This window comes from Coptis chinensis, chromosome 1 (assembly GCF_015680905.1).
Source record: "Coptis chinensis isolate HL-2020 chromosome 1, ASM1568090v1, whole genome shotgun sequence".
In the NCBI taxonomy this organism is placed as follows: Eukaryota; Viridiplantae; Streptophyta; class Magnoliopsida; order Ranunculales; family Ranunculaceae; genus Coptis; species Coptis chinensis.
In genome coordinates this window covers 53,312,078-53,333,571 of record NC_141456.1, presented here as the reverse complement: position 1 = coordinate 53,333,571, position 21,494 = coordinate 53,312,078, and the positions used below count along the sequence as shown (strand labels likewise).

At 38.4% G+C, this 21,494-nt stretch overlaps 2 long non-coding RNA genes across 3 annotated transcripts; both read right to left on the bottom strand.

Moving 5' to 3' along the window:
* Positions 1-447: 447 nt before the first annotated feature.
* Positions 448-1,826, bottom strand: LOC147524534 (uncharacterized). Its single transcript, XR_015197000.1, has 5 exons — positions 1,642-1,826; positions 1,346-1,396; positions 814-877; positions 639-737; positions 448-544 (listed from the first exon to the last, which is right to left on the bottom strand). It is a non-coding gene; the product is annotated as an uncharacterized LOC147524534 (long non-coding RNA).
* Positions 1,827-2,202: 376 nt separating this feature from the next.
* LOC147524533 (uncharacterized) lies at positions 2,203-6,048 on the bottom strand. Of its 2 annotated transcripts, XR_015196999.1 has the most exons (5): positions 5,679-6,048; positions 5,032-5,194; positions 4,546-4,637; positions 2,811-2,878; positions 2,203-2,530 (listed from the first exon to the last, which is right to left on the bottom strand). It is a non-coding gene; the product is annotated as an uncharacterized LOC147524533 (long non-coding RNA). The 2 variants fall into 2 exon arrangements; XR_015196998.1 differs by lacking the exon at positions 4,546-4,637.
* Between the last annotated feature and the right edge of the window lie 15,446 nt (positions 6,049-21,494).

Sequence of the window (21,494 nt, the reverse complement as noted above, 5' to 3'; positions counted from 1 at the left end):
TATACCACGGTTATCAACATAACCATGATATATAAGCTATTGAAACCGTGGTTTATATTAGTGTATATGTTATAATAACGTGGTATATAATTATACTAAACACTACGGTTTATGCCAAACCGTGGTATATATATATATATATATATATATATAATAATAATGCTAGAAACAGTCTTCCACTTAAAAACTGAACCTGCATAACAAAATTTACACTGACACATGCCTACATACAACATTTCCATCTTCCCAACAAATTCCAAAATGTACAATAAACTATCAAACATTGCAAAAAAAGATAATAATAATAATAAAAAAACTTTCATTAATTTTTTGAGTGCACTAAGAAAACAAACTTCAAATTCCTTTTCATAAATTAAAAAGGTAAGACTCATAAATTAAACTTGAGGGGTCCGAACATAGCTAAAACTCATCCTCATTAAACCCATTTGAAACACCCCATTTTCCTGGATGAACTGAATAATATCGAGTCGAACACCGTCAAGTTCATCTTGCGTGTATGTCTCCTTCAGTTCTAATTTGTTATCTGGATGAGTCAAAGCACAACATGTGGAGTTACTATATAAGAATAAGGCGAAGTCGTTGAGCCAAATAAAGTGTTTGTCAAAACTTTCGAATACCTTATTTTCAAATAATCCAGTTGAACAAGCTTCTACTATTTCCCTCATAAACTTCATTGTATAATACCCACACTCTGTGCCACCTGGTTAATATGGGCCCTAACATATAGACTCACAACATATGTAAACATATACTTTTCAAAGAAAAAAACAATAATGTGTAGGATTTGTTTACCTTGATCTTGTCCCACTTCAGTGGAACTCGTTTCCCATCAACCCTTTGCAATATGAGGACCGCACTTCACAATAAGATAAATGTAAAACATTTAATTCACAAGGTTTAGAGACAACCAATAGAAACTAAGCTACGTTCTATTAAGCGAAACATGATTCACTCCCACATAGTTTGTACATACAGGTTTTCACCTCACACATGGCTGCCAAGAGGTTTGAGAATAGATGCATTGAAAGAGAATCGAAGAAACTAGAAAGGTTAAAGCAAAATACCACCAGGTAATAGGGGTAAACAAGTAGGTCCCTCATCAGATGATTTACTCCATCCATAAATTAACATTTTTTTATGGTAAGGATGATCAATGATAATCATCAACTTGACACATTATGAAACAAAAAGGAATAAGGTGGTTCGCAGTATCTTCAAAACCAAATTAATATGAATGGAAAACCAGAAAAAAAAAATATCAATCATTTACTTTCTAAGTTGCCTTTGCAATAAAAAAAAATAATATCGAGAGAGGTGTCCTTACCGGAGAGTTGATGTAGCTTGCCCCTTGCCCAAAAGATCCCTGATGAGTGAGCTGTGAAATTCAATTACCCGTATTTACAACAACTCTTTAAATCCCAAAAGACATTGTCACAAACACTTAGACCCCAAATCAATTCAACACAAACAATAACTATTACTAATTGAAAATAAAAAAGGGAACAATTGAAGAAGTTGTCAAAAAGATATTTTTTACTTCAAAATCATTGAGTAATAGAGCAATAGTATGAGGAATTTGCGAGTGATTAAAGAAACCACAAAATTAGTAAAAGATCTAACCTGAAAAATTCCTCGCCAATCCCCCAAAAGTTTAATGAGGTTGAAGATTTTTGTTTATGTTCACTACCTGACCAAAATAAGGTATATGAAATCAAATCAAACACACTACTATATCAAGTGATAAAAGAAATAATATTGAAAGGGAGGACGAAAAACTAACCCTTCTTTGCGGGATCATAGAAAGATGTGATGGTACATCTATAATTGCTCAATCAAAAACTAACAATAAGAGGATTGGTTTTGCGTGAAGAAAATTATTGGTTATTTTTCTTTGATCACTTTATGTTCTAGATGATCAAATTTCTCCAGGTTAGATAGTGACGAAAATCATCGGGATATCACAAATTCTAACACAACTTTAAACACTTGAATGAGTGCCAAGCATATAGATATGAACTACCATACAAAATTTTGGATAGAGAAGCATTGGAGTTTACCGATCACCGCAAAGTCCGGGCGGTCACGAGTGACTATGGCATGATCACGAACTTGCCGATTTTGGGGTAGTCTCGGCGGTTGCTAGCTCTTCCAATTGAATTGCATTTCTCATATGAGGCCCCATATTCACTTCGATCGGTGAGAACAATATGGGTGTTGCATATAGCACCTCTCATATCCTTCAAGATATTCCTACTGAAAAAATCAGTGATATCCTAGCAACAAATTAGTCTGAAATAAGCATTGATATATAAATATCATAGTGAATGTCAACACTGTGAGTTCTTGGTACAATTACAGTTGACTTTATCACAAAGGTCACAAAAAAAGAGTATAGATGAAAACATTTCATACCCGTTTAAGGTCTCCTTCAATGGGGGCGGGACGAAGAGGTGCTCCTGTAGCTATCACTTATGCATGTGTCACGTCAGTTTGCACCTGCCATCTCTTCCTACAATTTGGTTTAAAATATAATATACCCAGGTTAGAGATGCTTAAGCAGAATAATCAGAAAATGTTAGAAATGATGCTAGGAAAACTGTAGAAAAACATGGCTAACGTGAACACCTTCTATATGGTCAAAATTCATATGTATACTTGTTATCATTGACATAAGACGATAAGGTTGAAGCATCTAAGCGTCCAGTTATGATCTACAATAAAGAGATAAAGAATAAAAAATAAACATTGTTGCTAACTGTATAAAAAGGATTGCCCAGACGGTGTCATACCTTGGATCCCTTTTTATGATAATGGAAGGTATTGTATCTCCTTACTTGGTCGGTGCATATTTGAGTCACTGGAAATACAGAGAAATGTCAAACTCTGTTGTTTCGGTCCCATATAAGGATGAATGATATAGAAAATCCATAACACAACATTTGTAAACTACATCTGTTAAAGAACATTTACTGTAAAACAATGAGCATCTAAAACTAAGATTAGTCTTCACCATCTTCAAAAACCATTATGGTTATGTTCGAACGACCCCTACTAACACACTTGAAAAGCACTTTCTCTGAACTTTCACCCTCCTCAGAAAATCTGTATCCAATATCTGTTTTTCCATCATCAAGTCGATTTTGAGACAAAAATATTATTGTATAGGATTGATCTAACTGACCCACTGCAGAACACTAAGTGCATTTATAGTTAAGAAGCAAGTAAGAAACATGCTTATTATTATACTGGGATTCACTTTCGAATTTGGGCATAAGTCCTAGGGACAATATGGTTGAAGACCCATTGTGGTCGTTCCAAAAGTCGAATATTTGGCGGCTCCTTAAAGCCCCACAAACTTCAAACTTTAAAAGAGCAAAACCTAAATATGTTAAAAAAACAGAGTTTTTACAGAATAAAATACTATAGAAAAATACATTACACATTGTAAAGGATCATGTCTATCCATTTCATCTTTAATTATGAAAATAATAGAAGTTATAGAATTGTGAATACAAGCGAAAAGTTTCGATTCACTAAACAAAAACTTTCACTATCACGATAGTGATTAAACTGAATCTGTAATATAATTCTCTAGAACTCGAATGCCTGGTGAGAACATATAGATAAGTGAAAAAGGCGGCAGTAAAATCTTCTTAGGCATTTTCATAAACAATATCATATAGTTAATAGAGAAATGTGGAAGTAAAGTGTTCCTAAGCATTTTGTCAAACAACATAGGAAAACGAAAGTGTTAAAGAAAAAGAAGAAGAATTCTCAAGAAAAAGTTAAAGAAAAAGAAGAAGAAAATAGAAGAAGGGCGCACCTGAAGAAACCGTTTGCTAATTTGCTCGATTGGTGGGAAGAAATCATCTTAAAACTGATGATAAATTAAGGAATGGCGATTTGAAATGAAAGTGTCGCACTATTTGCAAATGAAGCAGCTAGGTGAAAACTGAACGTACAACGCAGTTTCCGCAGAGAAAGTTAGAGATTGGGGATCTACAGAGGGGATAAGCCTAAGAATTGAATGGAGAAGACGAATTGCTTTTTTTTTTTTAGTCTTTGAAAATGGAAAAGAAGCCCGAAATAGTGTTATATTTCGTGAGATAGTTTTTTTATTTCTTTGAGGTGCTGGAAATGTGCACCTTTGATTTTGAAAATGAAATTAGGGTTTAAATTTATGTTTCGTTGGTTGGGGCAAAGTGTTTGGGAATATCAGGAACGAAGAAGAGTAACGAACGGTTTACACTTTTTTTTTAAATTTTAATTGGGAAACCGCGAAACGGTGTCTTGTTTTCTGAAGACGTTGAGTTTTATAGTTCTGGAAATATTTAAATTACCGATTGACCCTTCGAATGTGAAGTGTAGAAAATTTGGGGGGTGAAACTTTTGGGTACCCTTTTGATTTAAAAGATTGGTTTAAAATGGAGAATATAGAAACTAATAAACGGGGGCAAGTTTTCCCATTATATATAAAATAAGATATAAAGAAGTCATAAACCACGGTAGAAAGTGGAAAATTACCTAAACTTATGTGTATTTAGCCTGACGCTGAAAGACGGTAATGCGCATACCTGTAGGATGTGTGAACGTGGGGAGAGTTTGTCTATGGGATGCTGAAAATTAAAAACAGTAATAGACACAAATAAATTTCAAATTTCAAATTAATGGTTGGAAAGAATGTAGGAGGAAGAACTAAATACCAAAAAAATTAAAACTTAAAATAGGACAGTAACATGGAATAATGACATCGATAAAATTAATGCAATGGCAAAGCAAATGTGGGTGTTCTAGGTAGTAAATCAACCAACGTGTGTGAAACAACTGCTAAAAGCGATAAAAACAAAATAAGAACAAATAGAATCACATAACATATATAATCATGTAAAATGGAAACGAATCACGTAACGGTTTGATGATCTAGGAGAAAAGAAATTAGGAAAAATATAAGGAAAAGTGAAATTACAAACTAAGAAATTAAAATACCAGAGAGAGAAATTAACAGCTCACCTCTTTCAATCTTTAGCATAAGAAACAGAAAGCAAGCTAATGAGATGCCAATGGCAGCAAGCATCACCAACAACATGGCATGAAATGTAACGTGTGGGCTTATAAAGAAAACCACTGCAGTAGATGCGCTATGCCAGACCTTCAGTTGTGCGAACGCTCCTTCCTGATACAGATTAACTACTTAATTAGTAACCCATCCGGAGTAACTTGAGATGTTTAGAAATGAGAACAAAATAAAAGATGTAATAGTGGTTTTCATAAGGGACAGAAAATAACTCTGACAATTGACACGTGATGAGTAGCTATGTAGTGCGAGAGAATAGAGAAGAGTGAGGCAAGAATGAAACACCTAGTTCACTCTTTTTTGAGGTACCAAGCTTTGTCATATCAAGGCAAAATGGGAAAGATCAATTTAAGTATGTGGAACAATCTTTTATAGGAGCAGACACCATAGGCAGTTGTTCGGTTTGTCTGTTTAGTGAAGATTACTCTATTTTTTTTTCTTTTTTTATGGATAGTCAGGAATGGAGAAGACGAACATTTTTTTTTTTCATATGTTATGGTAGTAAATTATTCAGATGGATTTTCTCAGTGGAAAATGAAAAGGAAATAAAAATGGGGTAAATGTACAATAGAAAGGAGCGCACCAGTTTATGAAGAAGGATTGCCTACAAATTGGAAACAAAGAATAACAAATTAGGAATTCAGTGAATTAGAATTTGATTAAGAAACTTTAAGAAAAAATAAATCATCAAACTAACCTCATCCATTGGGGTTGCAAAGTATTAAACGTTGGTAACAATTCGTAGGAAAAAAAATGAGGGAGAGAGGATACTATAACGAAGATAGAGAAATCATCGAGGGATTGAAAGACGTCTTTTTTTTTTCTTCTATGACAGCCGGAGATAGAAAGATCTGAAAGAGGGGTGATTGGTCATTATTGTAGGAGATTCAAATTTTTTTGGGAGAGAATAGCGAAGACGAACAGTTATTTGGGGGAAATAGGTGAAACGACGTGACTGTGTTTTTTAGTTGGGGAATAGATAAACTTACTAAAATGCCCTTTCTATGAAGAGCAAAAAAAAAGAAAATAGTTGTTGAATGACAAACATACCCTTCAACTTAAAACTGTCCAATTTTTTTTGGGTGAAACTTTTGGGTACCCTTGTGATTTAAAAGTTTGGGTTAAAACCAAGGATAAGGGAACTAATAAACGGGGGCTAGTTTTCCCATTATATATAAGATAAGATAAGATATAAAGAAGTCATAAACCACGGTAGAAAGTGGAAAATTTATATACCACTGTTTATGTTTAAGGTAGTGGGATGTGGAGTACTCTCATGCTGAAAAAAAAGCTAACCATGGTATATGGCCCAACTTATCCCACGGTTTTCATGTAACTGTGGCATATACTAGTAAACCAATGACCAAAGAAATTTCCACAGTGGTATATAAGTATTTCCCACGGTTTTTGGAAGAACCGTGGTATAAACGTTCTTATTGACCGTGGTATATGTGTCATTCTGTAGTAGTGATTATGAAGGTTTTATCAAATGGCGCCGCTGCCAGGGAAGGACTCTGGACTTAACGTAATAACTGGAATACATCCATAAAAACCCCCTCCCCTACCTCCTCATCTTTTTAATTTTCATTTATGTTACAATACTAACGAGTTACGTAACTTTTTACCCTAACTTTTTCTACTAACAAATAGCTGTGAACCAAGTTTTGTTTATTTTTATTAGCACAGTCTAAGTACTCCGTAGGAATTTGAAGTACTGAACAGACAAAAGAGTCTCGGACGAGACTGAATTAGTAAGCACGCGAGACTAACCCGAGTATCAACACTCCGGTTTTAGGTACGAGCCACTTTCCTTTTCAAGACTCTTTTGGACTCTCGGGTCCTGTTTTTCTAGTAAGCATAAGCTCGGGAGTTAGTCGATCGCTATCTGAGGAATCGCGGGGGGGCCTTGTTTCAAACTCTTAAACTCCTCAAACTTTATCGAGGATATTATTTGCTATAACCTGTTTTACCTCGTATATTTGTATGTTGGCATGAGAACTCCTTGCATGTAAAGGTGGTTTGTCATTACATATTCACGTTAACACAATTAATATGATTCGAATATATTTGGATATATGCGTAGCTTCAAACCACCTGCTTAGAATATTTTTGTATGTGTATGTTACATCAATTTACGTACGCGGTATTCAATTGCATGAGTTCGTTCTCGACATTCCCCTAGCTCACATATAACTTACATATATTTGCACGTATAAGTAATATAGATTTGCATGTGTAAACTTTCTACGTAAACTAGTATATGTTAGTTAGTTTCTATTTTGGCATCTATCATTTTTAATTGCATATTTCGTAATCACGTCTCCATAATACACTAATTACATAAATAAAAAATAAATAATAAAATAAATAAATAAAAATAAAATAAAATAAAATAATAAAAATTAAAATAAAATAATAAAAATAAAAATCATAGTAATTAAAATTTTCATAATCTTAATAATACCCCGCATAATACACCATCATAAATCATCACCCTATTCTATCAGTGTCTAGGAAACTCGAAAGATTGAGGTTGCCTAATTAAGGAACGTGCTAGCACGGACAACCCCTCAATCCTCTCAGGTGACCTGGCTGCTGGAATATTCACACGTTATTCTAGCTTACCTGCTTGAGTTAGCAACATCTCAGGAAGATGTGCTTCACCTCCCTCCTTCCTAAATTTTAAAACCTCCAGTCATTATTCGTTCCTTATGAGCCTTAAATTAAAATTTATATTTGTATGAGACTACGGTCTGGTAAACATAAGGAATTAGAACTTACATATCGTCGTAGAAAATACAAGAAACAACTGTTTATGTTATCTCCTAGACATAGTTCCTCCTCCGTAAATCAACCTCGTCAAACATCTCCGTTGCCATTATCTCCTTTAATTATGGCTGAGGAAAATCTCACAGTCGAGAAACCCCTTTCGGATTTCTATACTACCTTACAAGAAGGACCTGCTTCCTGCATTAAACTCGATGCGATTGTAGGTGATTTTCGCATTCCGCCAAACATTTTCGGTTTGTTACCTGTTTACCATGGTTTAGACTATGAAAAACCGTACAATCATCTTCGTCGGATGCAACAAGTAGTCACCACTTTCCGCCATCTGACAGTTACCAACGAACAAGTCTTGCTTAGGTTGTTTCCATTCACCTTAGCTGATAAAGCTTCATTTGGCTCGCCCGGACAAAGCCGCCCGAATCCATTGACACATGGGGCCAAACTTCGTACAAGCATTCATGATAAAGTTCTATACTCAGAAGAAAACTACAGAAATGCTTCAAAAGATTCAATTCTTTCGCCAGCACCCCCAGGAATCCTTTTCAGAAGCATGGAGCATATTTACTGATCTGCTTCTCGAATGTCCCCATCATCAACTCGACACCGCTATATTAGTCCATTCATTCTTTAATGGTCTCTCTGACCATCAAAAGGAAACATTAGATATCATGAACGGCAAGTGTTTTATGGACAAGGGCGCTACTGAAGCATACACTTTTCTTGAGAAACAGGCTTCACGAAGCACCCATTGGGGAAACACTGATTCTTCTAGATCTTCTAAAGACACTCCTGCCAAAGTTACGTCTATGTTCGAGGTCAAACCCGATCCGGAATTAAAAACTCTAATCGAGTCCCTAAACAAAAAGGTCGATGCTCTTTCGATACAAGTAAATGAACAAAAACCCAAACAGGTCATGGCTGCCAACGCTTCCCCATGCCCTCTTTGCTTAAGTCCTGAGCACGCCAATTCTTATTGTCCTTTGGTATACGAGTGCCCTCCCCAATCTTCTGAAGAGGCTTGTGCTTTCAACATCCCTAATGCACCTTGGCGACAACATCCGAATTTAGCTTGGGCACCCCCTGTCCAACATCAAGCTCCTCCAGGTGTCAACAACGTTCCTGTACGACCACCCGCGAACTACAATTCCTATCGTCAAGGAAATTCTCCGCAATTCCAGCAAGGGCAAAGTAATTTTTCCAACAACGCAAATATAGGGTACCAAAACAACCGCAACCTTGTTCCCGCTAATCAAGGATATGGCTACCAAAATCAAACCGTGAATAATAACCGTGAACTAGTTCCTGCTGCTCCTCTGGTACAATCCACAGCCGATAAAACTTTCCTGACATACATGAATCAACAGAATCAAATCCTAGCTTCTATCCAATGATCTCTCTTCACCGTTAGCTCGGGATAAAAGTCAAAGGCGTGTTCCCCGCCAAGCGGTTCCAAACCCTAGGCCTACAAACACGCCTTTGAACTCAACAATGCACCGGGATCTAGTAATCCAAGCCGGGGTGAGTTAAATGCCATTACCACTCTTCGCTTCGGCGAACCATCGACAATAATATCGATGCGGATGAAGAATCGACGGAAGCCACGATCGACGCCCTTCCAACTCCTACCTCGCGAACCGTAGAACGACGAAGTTGTACCTTCCAAATCTACACCCACGCATCTAGGAAAGATACCACTGATCCTTATATGCGATTCCTAAAAAGCTCCGTTCCACCCCCCGTTTGGTAAAGAACAAACATGACGAAAATTTTGATGAGATCCGTGAAACCTTAAAAAATTTGACCATAAACTTACCTTTCCTAGATGCGCTAAAGCATTTGCCCAAACATGCCAAGTTTTTGAAGGACATGTGCACCACCAAACGACGTACGAATGTACCTCAACAAGCGTTCCTCACTGAGCAGTTTCCCTCGATTACCACTACCAATGGTGTGGTAAAGTACAAGGAGACCAACTGTACTATGCACGTTGGGCGACAAGTATACCGCTACTACACTTTTAGACCCAGGTGCCAGTGTTAACCTACATCCCTACTACTTATTTAAGCAATTAGGTCTTCATGAATTAAAACCTACCAATATGACTCTGCAACTCGCGGATCGCTCCATCAAGTACCCAAAGGGCATAGTAGAGAACGTCATAGTCAAGGTCCAAGATTTTTACTACCCAGTTGATTTTGTCATTTTAGATACTGAAGTGGCCTATGACTCCATTCCTAACATCTTGGGACGTCCTTTTCTTGCAACTGCTAACGCTCTGATAAATTGTCGGGACGGTTCAATGACATTGTCTTTCGGGAACCTTTATGTCGAACTCAACGTGTTCAAATTAATGAAACAGTTTCCCGATCCTATAATGGAGGGCGAGATTAGCTTGGTTGATAGTCTAGAATATGATTATTTCACAAACTCTTTTCCCCCAGACGAGATACACCAATTTCTTTCTTTTGATAATCTGGAGTTTGACGATGACTCGTACATAAAGGATGTACATGCATTATTAGAGTCAGTACCATAATTTGACCCTAATGCTGCGTTGCAAACTGATTCAGAAGAACCGGATTCGCTCTTTTCCATTGAAGAGATTATCCCTCACGAATCCTTGATCCCCAATCCTCTAACTCTGGATTTAAAACCTCTACCCTCTGATTTGAAGTACGTGCATCTCAATCTCGATGGTAGTCACCCTATCATCATTTCTGCTCACTTGACTACCGACGAAGAGGCACGTTTGATTCATGTCATTCGTGAACACCGCTCCGCTATCGGATGGTCCTTAGATGATATCAAGGGAATATACCCTAGCATATGCACGCATCGCATACATATTGATGACGGCACAAAGACATCGCGAGAACCACAACGCCGCCTTAATCCCGCCATGAAGGAAGTAGTGAGAGAGGAAGTTTTACGTTTACTTGATGTGGGTATCATATACTCTATCTCTGATAGTGACTGGGTTAGTCCTGTCCACGTTGTTCCTAAAAAGTCCGGCATTCAAGTTGTACAAAATGAAAATGGTGAGTGCATCTCCACTCGCATTCCATTAAAATGGAGAATTTGCATTGACTATCGCAAACTTAATGCCAAAACACGTAAATATCACTTCCCTCTCCCATTCATTGACCAGATGCTAGAACGTTTAGCCGGTCATGCTTACTACTGTTTTCTTGATGGCTATTCTGGATACTTCCAAATTGTCATCGATCCTGCCGATCAAGAAAAGACAACTTTCACATGTCCCTTTGGAACCTTTGCATACAGACGAATGCCTTTTGGTGTTTGTAATGCCCCAGGCACCTTCCAACGCTGCATGCTTCACATTTTCAGTGATATGGTGGAACGTTATATGGAAGTCTTTATGGACGATTTTTCCATCTACGAAAATTCCTTTGACGACTGCCTATCCAACCTTTCTAAGGTATTAACGTGTTGCGAAGAGAAAAATCTGGTACTCAATTGGGAGAAGCCTCATTTCATGGTTACCAAAGGACTTGTTCTAGGTCATATTGTTTCGAAAGATGGGATAGAGGTTGATAAAGCTAAAATTGTTAAAATTGCTTTGCTACCTTTCCCACGTACAGTTCGTGATATCCGTGCCTTTTTAGGCCACGCTGGGTTTTACAGGAGATTCATTTAGGATTTTTCTAAAGTTGCTCGACCCTTAACCAATCTCCTGCTTAAGGATGCAGTATTCAACTTCCATTTCAATTGCAAACAAGCTTTTGATACTCTAAAAACCGCTTTGACTACCGCTCCTATCATTCAATCCCCTGATTGGTCTCAACCATTCGAACTGATGTGTGACGCTAGCGACTTTGCTATTAGCGCCGTACTAGGCCAACGACGTGGCGACAAACCCATTGTCATTTACTACACTAGTAAAACTCTTAACGACGCTCAACGTAATTATACCACAACTAAGAAAGAATTCCTAGCTGTTGTCTATGCTTTGGATAAGTTTCGCCCCTACCTAGTTGGAACATCGACCATCGTATATACTGACCATGCCGCAATTCGGTACTTACTTGCAAAAAAGGACACAAAACAACGATTGTTCGGCTGGATCCTTCTCTTACAAGAATTCACCCTGGAAATCAAGGACAAGAAAGGAACCGAAAATGTCATAGCCGACCATTTATCAAGGCTGGTTGGTGACATCGATAGTGATTCTGAAGCTATCAGTGATTCCTTCCCAGACGAATACTTGTACTCTATTTTCTCATCTCCATGGTACGCGGATATCGTTAACTACCTAGTTACTGAGGAAGTCCCCTCCTTTTGGTCACGTCCTGATCATAAAAAGTTCTTATCCACTGTGAAATATTATTTCTGGGATGAACCCTACCTCTTTAAGTAATGTTCCGACCAACTCATTCGTCGCTGCATTCCCGACTGGGAACACACCGACGTATTATCCTTTTGCCATGAACAATCTTATGAGGTCATTTCAGTGGAAAGAAAACTGCGGCCAAGGTGTTACAATGTGGTTTTTACTGGCCTACCCTTTTTCGCGATGCACACGAACATTGCATAGCTTGCATTCGTTGTCAACATCTAGGTCGAATTACCAAACAAAATATGATGCCCTTAAATCCTATCTTGATTGTGGAAATTTTTGATGTTTGGGGCATTGATTTTATGGGACCTTTCCCTATTTCTCAAGGTTTTCTATAAATTTTAGTCGCTGTAGACTTTGTGTCCAAATGGATTGAGGCACTCACATGTCGCTCAAATGACCATAAGACTGTCATGAGATTTGTAAAAGAAAACATTTTCTCTCGTTTTGGTGTTCCCAAAGCTATCATCAGTGATGGGGGTACACATTTTTATAACAAAATTTTTGGGTTTTTAATGAAGAAATATGAAGTTACTCACAAGGTTGCTACTCCATACCACCCACAAACGAGTGGCCAAGTGGAAGTCTCCAACAGAGAGATAAAGTCTATTCGAGAGAAAAAACTGTCAACCCATCAAGAAGGGACTGGTCTCTCCGCTTATCGGATGCCTTGTGGGTATACCGAACAACATTTAAGACACCTATAGGGATGTCTCCTTACAGCATTGTTTTTAGAAAACCTTGTCATCTGCCAGTTGAACTTAAGCATCGTGCCCTTTGGGCCATCAAAAGCCTCAATTACAATATCATCGAGGCAGGCGAGAAGCGAAAACTGCAATTAAATTAGCTGGAGGAGATTCGGAGTGATGCTTATGATCTCTCAAAATCCTACAAAGCTAATATGAAAAGAGTGCACGACAAACACATTTTGCGTAAGGATTTCAAAATTGGCCAAAAAGTTTTACTGTACAACTCCAGATTACACATCTTTCCTGGTAAATTGAAAATACGGTGGTCTGGTCCTTTCATTGTGTCAGCTGTGAAACATTATGGGGCAATCTCTTTGCTTAATCCAAAAGATAACAGTGAATTTCAAGTCGATGGACAACGCCTAAAACATTACCACAAATTATGCTCACCAAATGTTGAACATACTCTTCTTCAGGATCCAGTATACACAGACTAGATGTTTCGTTTGGCGTACTCAATCTTGTTTCTATAGAGGGTACGCCATTTTGGTAGCCGGGCCATCTTCTATTTTATGATCTCCAAAGTTCTTTGAAGTGTGTGGTTGCAAGCGCCGGAACCTTAGTCCACGAAAACTCTTTTTCAGAACTAAGTATAAATATCTTCTGCAACACGAGAAAACGTGCTTTTCGGTAAACGATGGGTACCTAAAATTTCACCTCCTTCCTTCTCTTTCCTTTTCTACTCTCTGTCTCGCAAACTTCAGTTAATCATTTGGTGTAACTCTCACTCATCACGAATAGGGAATGGTCGTAGTTCTTTTGCTCGTAAACGACGTGCGCGAAGGATGGGCTGGTGTATGCATTGCCAAACACCCTTCTGTCTAGGTCTTGACTTCCTATCCGATACTAGCCAGTTTAAGGTATACTTTTGTCTAACACCAGCTGCGCAGGATAATCTTCGTCGCCGCGCCGTTTCTCCCACAGGTTGGGATTCGTCTTGAGAATCTGACATTAACAGACTCGATTCGTCTTGAGGATCTGACGTTAAAAGACTCGATTTGTCTTTAGAATCTGACGTTAAAAGACTCATCTTGTAGATATGTTTATATTGTTGCCTTTTCCCTTTGCATTAAGTTTTGCACATGAGATTCGTGTCCAACCTCGGATGTTGCATACTTGGAACATAAACGGGCAATGGATTCCACCAGACCAACCCTAGAATTGGTTACTTTGAGTTCCCTTGGGGCAGTTTGAGGATAGCGATATGTAATAAGGGCAATTTTATTAGACCGTAGCGTGCATGGTCCAGGATGGTACCGTCCTGCCCCTAACCCCATAATACATAAAGGTAAAGCCACAGTCTGGCTGGATTGGGTTCGCTCCAGAGCCGACATGATAGTTGTCTATGATTATAGATGGTGACTCTTTTGGACATCCAGTGTTCTTCACGTTTATCTCCTTTGTATATAAATAAAATCATGGTTTATAAATAAAACACCCTCCTTCTTTTAAAAAACTCTTGTGACCTTTGAGGATGACTCATACAATTGGATAGCATTTTTCGTGCCGATCATTTCAATATCTCATTCGTCCAATTCGGAGTCCAAACGAGTCGTGGGTAAACATTTAGATTTTTTTAGGCTTAAATCGGGCTTTAGGCTTGATTTGGGCTTGGGGAAAATTTTTGGCCTAACCAAAATATCAAAATCTTGGTCCATTTACACACAAAAAACTGGAACACACGCGTCACATTTACATCACTCTTCTCCCTAAAAAACCGGATCTTGCCCCCTCTCGATTTAGTCTCGCACGAGACAGACCCACACTAAAACCAGGTCTCGCGCGAGACCCTCACATCTCCGACCAAGATTTTCTTCCGTCAGAACATCCCATTTCTCCCCCTAATCAGTAATCAATAGCCATCCTCTCCTTAAGACCAGTAATGGCCGGAAACAGGCGGATTTGTGTGGAATTTTTTTTTGGAAATTTGTTTGAAAACGGGGTGTTTGCTCCATTCTTTGATCATGAAATTCACTCTAGAGGATGGGAGAGTTTGTTATATGCCAATAGAAGGCTTTATTCCAAGGATTTGGTGATGAAATTCTACGACAATGGGAGCTTTAATGGCGACCATTTTTGGGTCACCGTCGAGGGTGTGCGCCATGAAGTCACACTTGTGTTGCTCTCCGGGATCACGGGCATTTCTCTGGTCGACCACGTACTGACTCAGTAGCAGTCCGTGTACCCACGGACTTACGACCTAATGCTCGACATGCTAATTGAGGGAGAGTATAACATCGACGGGAAATGCGCGTATCAGCGCTCGGTGCGACGGAACTAGCTGGCTGTGACTCAATGGATGGGACTGAACATCATTGGTACCTCGAAGCCTTCGGACATCAACAAGACCTTCCTCCACCTTCTCTGGATCCTCCAGGAGCGAAAGGGTAACTTCTGCATCGTTACCTTTCTTTTTGATATTATCACACATGTCACTCTTAGGTCTGCCCCTCTTGCCGTTCTAGTAACGCAAGTTATGAGTAATCTGGGTTTTCTGTCTGCCACCCCACTACTCCCCATACCACAATATGAGAATATGCTTGTCTTCAAGAAATGCATACTGGACCCTTGGGAACCCACATCACCTAGGGCTGCCGAGCACGCTAGCGTAGGATCCTCTCACCCACCATACTTTGATGAGACAACCATGAGTAAGATCACTCACCCCATAGAGGCCTTACGTGCTGTGAACAGTGGTCTGAGAGACATGTACACTCACCAGGTATCGATGAGACGTACCTTGGGCGAGTTAAGGACAGATATGACCACTCACCATGAGTCGATGACAGACAGCATGGGCGAATTCCAGTAGGAAATGAGAGCTTCCATGACTGCATTTTAGGACAATATGCTTACTCGCCAGAACCAGTTCCAGCGAATGTTCATGGCGAGCCAAAGATCGATTTGCTCGGTGATGGATACTGGGGTGATATCCGGGGCGCAGTTAGCCTCCACGGGAGCTCAGATCTTGCATGACGCGTCGCAGACTCCGGTTCTTCTTCTGCGCCCCTCGAGGATTCGCTCACAAAGACCGAGGATCATCAGTAGCTAGATTTATTTTTTTTCCGGTCTTGTATAATATTTATATTAGATATTTTATTTATGTGTTTGCATTTTCCAGCTTAATAGTAGATTGTTTCCTAAAAATTTCTATCTTGATATATTAGCTATATCTAATATTATAGTATATAGGTAGAAACATATATTGGTAATAATAAATTATATACATATATATAAATATATATTTTAAATGTCATACTTAAACAACAAATTTTAACGTAAACTAACGTTTTATAAAACGTTCAGAAACCGATAATGAAAATGCATAAAAAACAGTCAGAAAACGGCAACTTTCTTTCTATAAATAAGTTCAACTCTTCCTCCATATTCACTCATTTCATATTCTTCCCTCTACACTTCTTATTCTAAAAAACGTTTTTAGATCACTCCAAGTTTCAAGATTCATGGATGCACTAGAAAAGTTTGAGCAGCAGCAGATTGAATATGCTACTCAAGTCTTCATGCTCGGTTGTTTTATTATAGTCATGTTGTTAATGTGGCATATAGTTCTATCTAATATTTAGGTTTGTATTTAATTCCTCGTATCATTATGTTGTGTTTCCATACCGTTGTACGTTCTTACATCTTATTGTGATAGTATATCTACATTTTCCTTGTCCTTCTACTTACGCTAGTTAAAAAAAAAAAAAAAAAAAAAAAAAAAACAAAAACAAAAAAAAAAAAAAAAAACAAAGGGGGCACTCCTTGTCACATGCCCCATTCTTCTCATCCACAGTGCATCCACTTTTGCGCATATCTTAGAAGATACACGTGGTCTAATTATCCTGTGACACCTCGAAACGTATCTTTTACATTTTTGGATGGGTGCCTATTTATAACAAGGATGGACACCTCAAAAATCGAACTTCCCTTTTTCAAAATAATCTTTTTCTTCACCACTCCATCTTTAATGGCCCTCACTCGAAGTTTCGTGCCCGAGCAAAATTTTATGGAAAATTTCCAAAATGGTCTTTTTCATCCTTTTTTTGACACTGAAATATTACGTCGAGGATGGTACCCTCTTTTACACCATAAGCAAGTATTTTATTCCAGAGAATTGGTCTTGTTATTTTATAAAAGCGGTTATTTCCAAAACGGACAATTCTTTGTCCGTGCTAACGGATCTTGAGCATGAATTGACTATGGAAATCATCTCGAGGTACTTCAAATTCTATTACAAACCAAGGAGTGCACCTTCGATTCACCTTTCGATAATATCCGCATCATCGATGTTTGCAACTATCCTTCACGGCGAATACAACCGGAAAAACCGTATTGTTTATTAGCGATCTTTGCAAAAGAACCAATTATCTGTGATCCAATGAGTAGCTCATAATGTCCTCGGCACGTCTAAGACTTCCGAAATAACCAAACCCCTCCTCCATTTACTCTGGGTCTTGCAGAGTAACTGTAATGATTTTTGCATTATTAAATTTCTCTGGAATGCGATCGCACGTGCCAGGAAAAAGACAGCTCTTTTACCAATCATTGTGACACTTATCATGATACATTGGGGTTTTTCTAGTACTTCTCCTCATACACCTCTTCGAACAGCTAACATTCTTACCATTCACTCAGTATGTAGGAACGGATTCTGGAACCCCGACGTTGCAAAGAACCATGTCGGTGCAGAAACTGACGAAGATTGTTCCGCTGACAACATCTTCACTAAAAATGCATTATGCAACGTATTTAGGGCTTCACTTAATTCAACAAAGACTGATGACATTATTCAAACCTCAGAACATTATCATCACCAGCCTTCTTGAATTTCAGGACCTACGGACAATAAACGAAGAGGAACAAGCACAATTCTTGCACAGCCACAACCAATTCTTGGCAAATCACACTCTCATAATGGAGAACCACGCCGAGATTTACCGCATTTAAAGCAAAATGTTGCAACAGGCTGTTGCAACGGATTGACGGCATAGAAAATCTTATAAATGGATCCCTCCCACAAAAGGATCCTCGCCGTTACTTGGGCCAATGAAACCATTTAAATTTTGCAATTTTATATTATTTATCATTTTCTTTTTAGTTTTTAATTTTCGTATGGTAATTTATTTTTACTTAATTATTCTCATCATACTCTAATATTTGTTTATCCTTGTCTAAACAGGTCACATTTTTTTCACACATCTTCTACAATGGAAGCTCCAAGGATGATTCCAGAACAATCTTTCCATTCGTTGCTGAATTTTCCGGCATATGGACATCTTTTCAGAGACTACATCACTCAAGTTGGTTGGAACTGTCTTATTCTACACCTGGAGCAGACATACTCCCCAGGTTTGGCAACTTATTTTTATGATCACATGGAAGATCTACCAGCTGTCCAGGGTTTCCCTTTGAATGGTTTTACACTACGTATTGGTAACACCCGACACGCTTTTTATGAGCCAATAGTGGCTATGGCTCTAGACCTTCCTCCTCTTCAGCCAGATCTCCCCATTCAATACATGATAGAGAATGACTTTAATGACTATTCTAGTGAAGATTTTGCTGCCCGGTATGGCGATGGCCTTGCCCACGTCAAAGAAGGTGCCGAAGCTGGTCGATGGCCGGACTTCACTATTCTACTAGCTAGTATGACCATGAATGTTGGAACTGCCATGTTATTTATTCTTCTGAACATAATGGGGGATTGGCATTTTTCCAATGCATCGAAGTCAGCGTGTAAGACATTCCATGCATTGGCCCAGCAATATACCGCCTTCGACATTACAGACCTAGTAATTGAGAATCTTAAGAAGGCTCGGTCTTTTCGCCAACACTATATCACCCTACCAGTTACAGCATGCAGGATAGTGGGGACGTACTTCCCTCAGTTTGCGGCCACCTTTCAGGACTGGGTAAAGGTCGACTCTATGTATCCAACAAACAAGATAATTCGTTCTTTGCAATTTCGGACATGGAGAAGCCCTGCAAGGTATCTTAAGAAAGTTCGTTCTTTCCCTAATGATGATAAAATGATAGGTCATCTAGACAATGCAAAGAAGAGGAAGTGGAGTGAAGTCTGGAAAGCTATGATAGATTGGCGGGATGCAAGGGAATAACATTTCTACAGGGATGAGGCAAGGATGGACTATCCCCCAGTTCAAGGTTCGGGCAATGTGAGTTGATGCATGTACATATTTGTTTTCCGTTTTGATGTGAAATAAATAAATAACCTAACAGTGTGCTACTCTAACAGTGTGTTTCTACTTTTATGATGTATAATATATAGTGTGTTACAATAAATTTCTGTGGAAGATGTCAGCTAGATTTTTGCTCAAAGCCTCTCAGGTATACTCTTTCTTCCTCTTAACACTTTGAGGACATAGTGTCCGACTGTTTGGGGGTGGTGAGAACCTTTTGCAAAAATTAGGCATGCATAGTTGTATATAGTTTACTTAATGTCTAAATAAACGTATTTAGTGATAAATTCTCGTTTCCCTTCTATGATGAAAAATATTTAGAAATCTCACCCTAGCATCAGAATTAGGACTTGTTCTTAGAAACTTAATTTAATACATATGCAATAGTTTTTACATCTTTTCATGAGCATTCATGCACTGACTATCATTTAATGTATACAGCAGTAAGTTTCTGGGACCCACGGTTAGACAACTTAGTTTCCATATCCTGTAAGAATCTAACCAAAAGCCTCAAAATGTGTGATAAATGAGTAATGACACAGATGAGTAGTTCTTCCGAATAGAGAAGTTCACACGTCTACTTACTTGATCACTACTCAAATCCTAGGCGAGAATTTAGGCCTTCTTTGGATCGATATAGCCAAAAATTCACACCTGTAAAAAAAATTTACCGCTAGTCGCCCTACTGAACCTTGCATTAATCCTTTCTACTTCACCAAAAAAATCATTACCCATCTAGTAACCACAAATAAATAAGCCTACCTAGATGATGAGTATGAGAAATAGGATGAAGTGCACAAAAATGAAGAGAAAAACCTTGTCAACGAATCAAAATCAGTTACCTGTTTCAGAAGAAAAGAAAAAGAAAATAGAAATATATTTCCAAAAATCAAAAGAAATATCAAGGTTAGAATTCCCCCCAAAAATCAAATCAAAAGGGAATACAAAAGCTTGAAAAATCCAAGTATGGAAACCCATGTTAGAAGCAGGAAAGAAAATAAGAATTCTCTAGTATAAATATCTCAAAGACCTTATTCTCTTACACTTATCATTTTTTAATTTTCCATTTCAGTTCTTTTACACTACCACCTAAGCCCCATAACACCTAATAAAGACCTCTAGCTCAATTAGGAATAGGATAGTAAGATAATAAGTAGTAGTTGTGACTTCTCGACCTCGGCTCCTCTGACTGTCATTTTGTATGTGAGGAAACGTGTGCCCACTGCACACTGGAGATAGCGAAGCTTGAGTGGAAAAATAAGATAGAAATTGTGTTTCGACACATACCTGTGAGAACCTACTTAAGGACGCTATCCAAAGGATCCAGAAACGGCCCTGCTCGTACATTTCATTATTAGATCACTGCATGCATGCTCATACGTAGATGTTTTGATTATTGTATGTATATTAACTTGAAATTCGAAAGAATTAAATCCTTGTTTCCCCCGCTAGTGAGATGTCTAGATACTTGAGATTAATTAAGGAAACAAGCCTTTGTTACTAAGTCGTTGTAGTATAAATGAAGTTTGTGAGTATCTTCTCTGGAAAACTCTCACGAGGCTATAACTCATCCACTAGGGAATTCCTAGTGGTTCAAGGCCTTGTTGCATGCAAATCAATGCAACCGCGACTCGCGAAATGAGATTTAGCTTAGGATAACACATTTTTGACCACTTATCGTTTTAATCTCTCTTCTTTGCTTGAGGACAAGCAAAGTGCTGTTTGGGGGTGGTGTGATAAGCACCCAAAACTGTAATATTAAACCCCGAGAGACATAGCATTTTGGTCGATTATGTGTTTAATAATCATGTAATAATTATATTTTCGTACTTTTTGCAGTTTTACGCAATTAAAATGAATATAATGATAAAACATGCATCAAAGTACGGAATACCGGAATATTTTGAAGTTTCCCACTCAACCCCGTGAAGCCCAACAAAGCCCTACTAAAGCCGGGTTTCCAAAAGAACAAAACCAAAGTCGCGAACGGATCCACATATAAAGAAGCAGCAAACTTTCGAAGCTCAAAGCGGATAAATCTAGATGCCGACGTTGGCTAGTGAAGCTGCCATAGCGACCCGGGCGATGAACTCTGCGCAAGGACAGAAAGTCGTAAAAACGCCAAAATCGACGCCGCCTCTGGACACACTAAGTGGACCCACTATGCGTGCCCAAAGGCATGACGAGTCATCATAGGCAGGTGGCAAGTGATGAGTTCAATTTGGTGCCACCTTGCAAGAGGAAAGACACGTACCAATTCAATATTTTAATTGAATTGGGCTAAAAGACAAAAGTAAAACATAAAA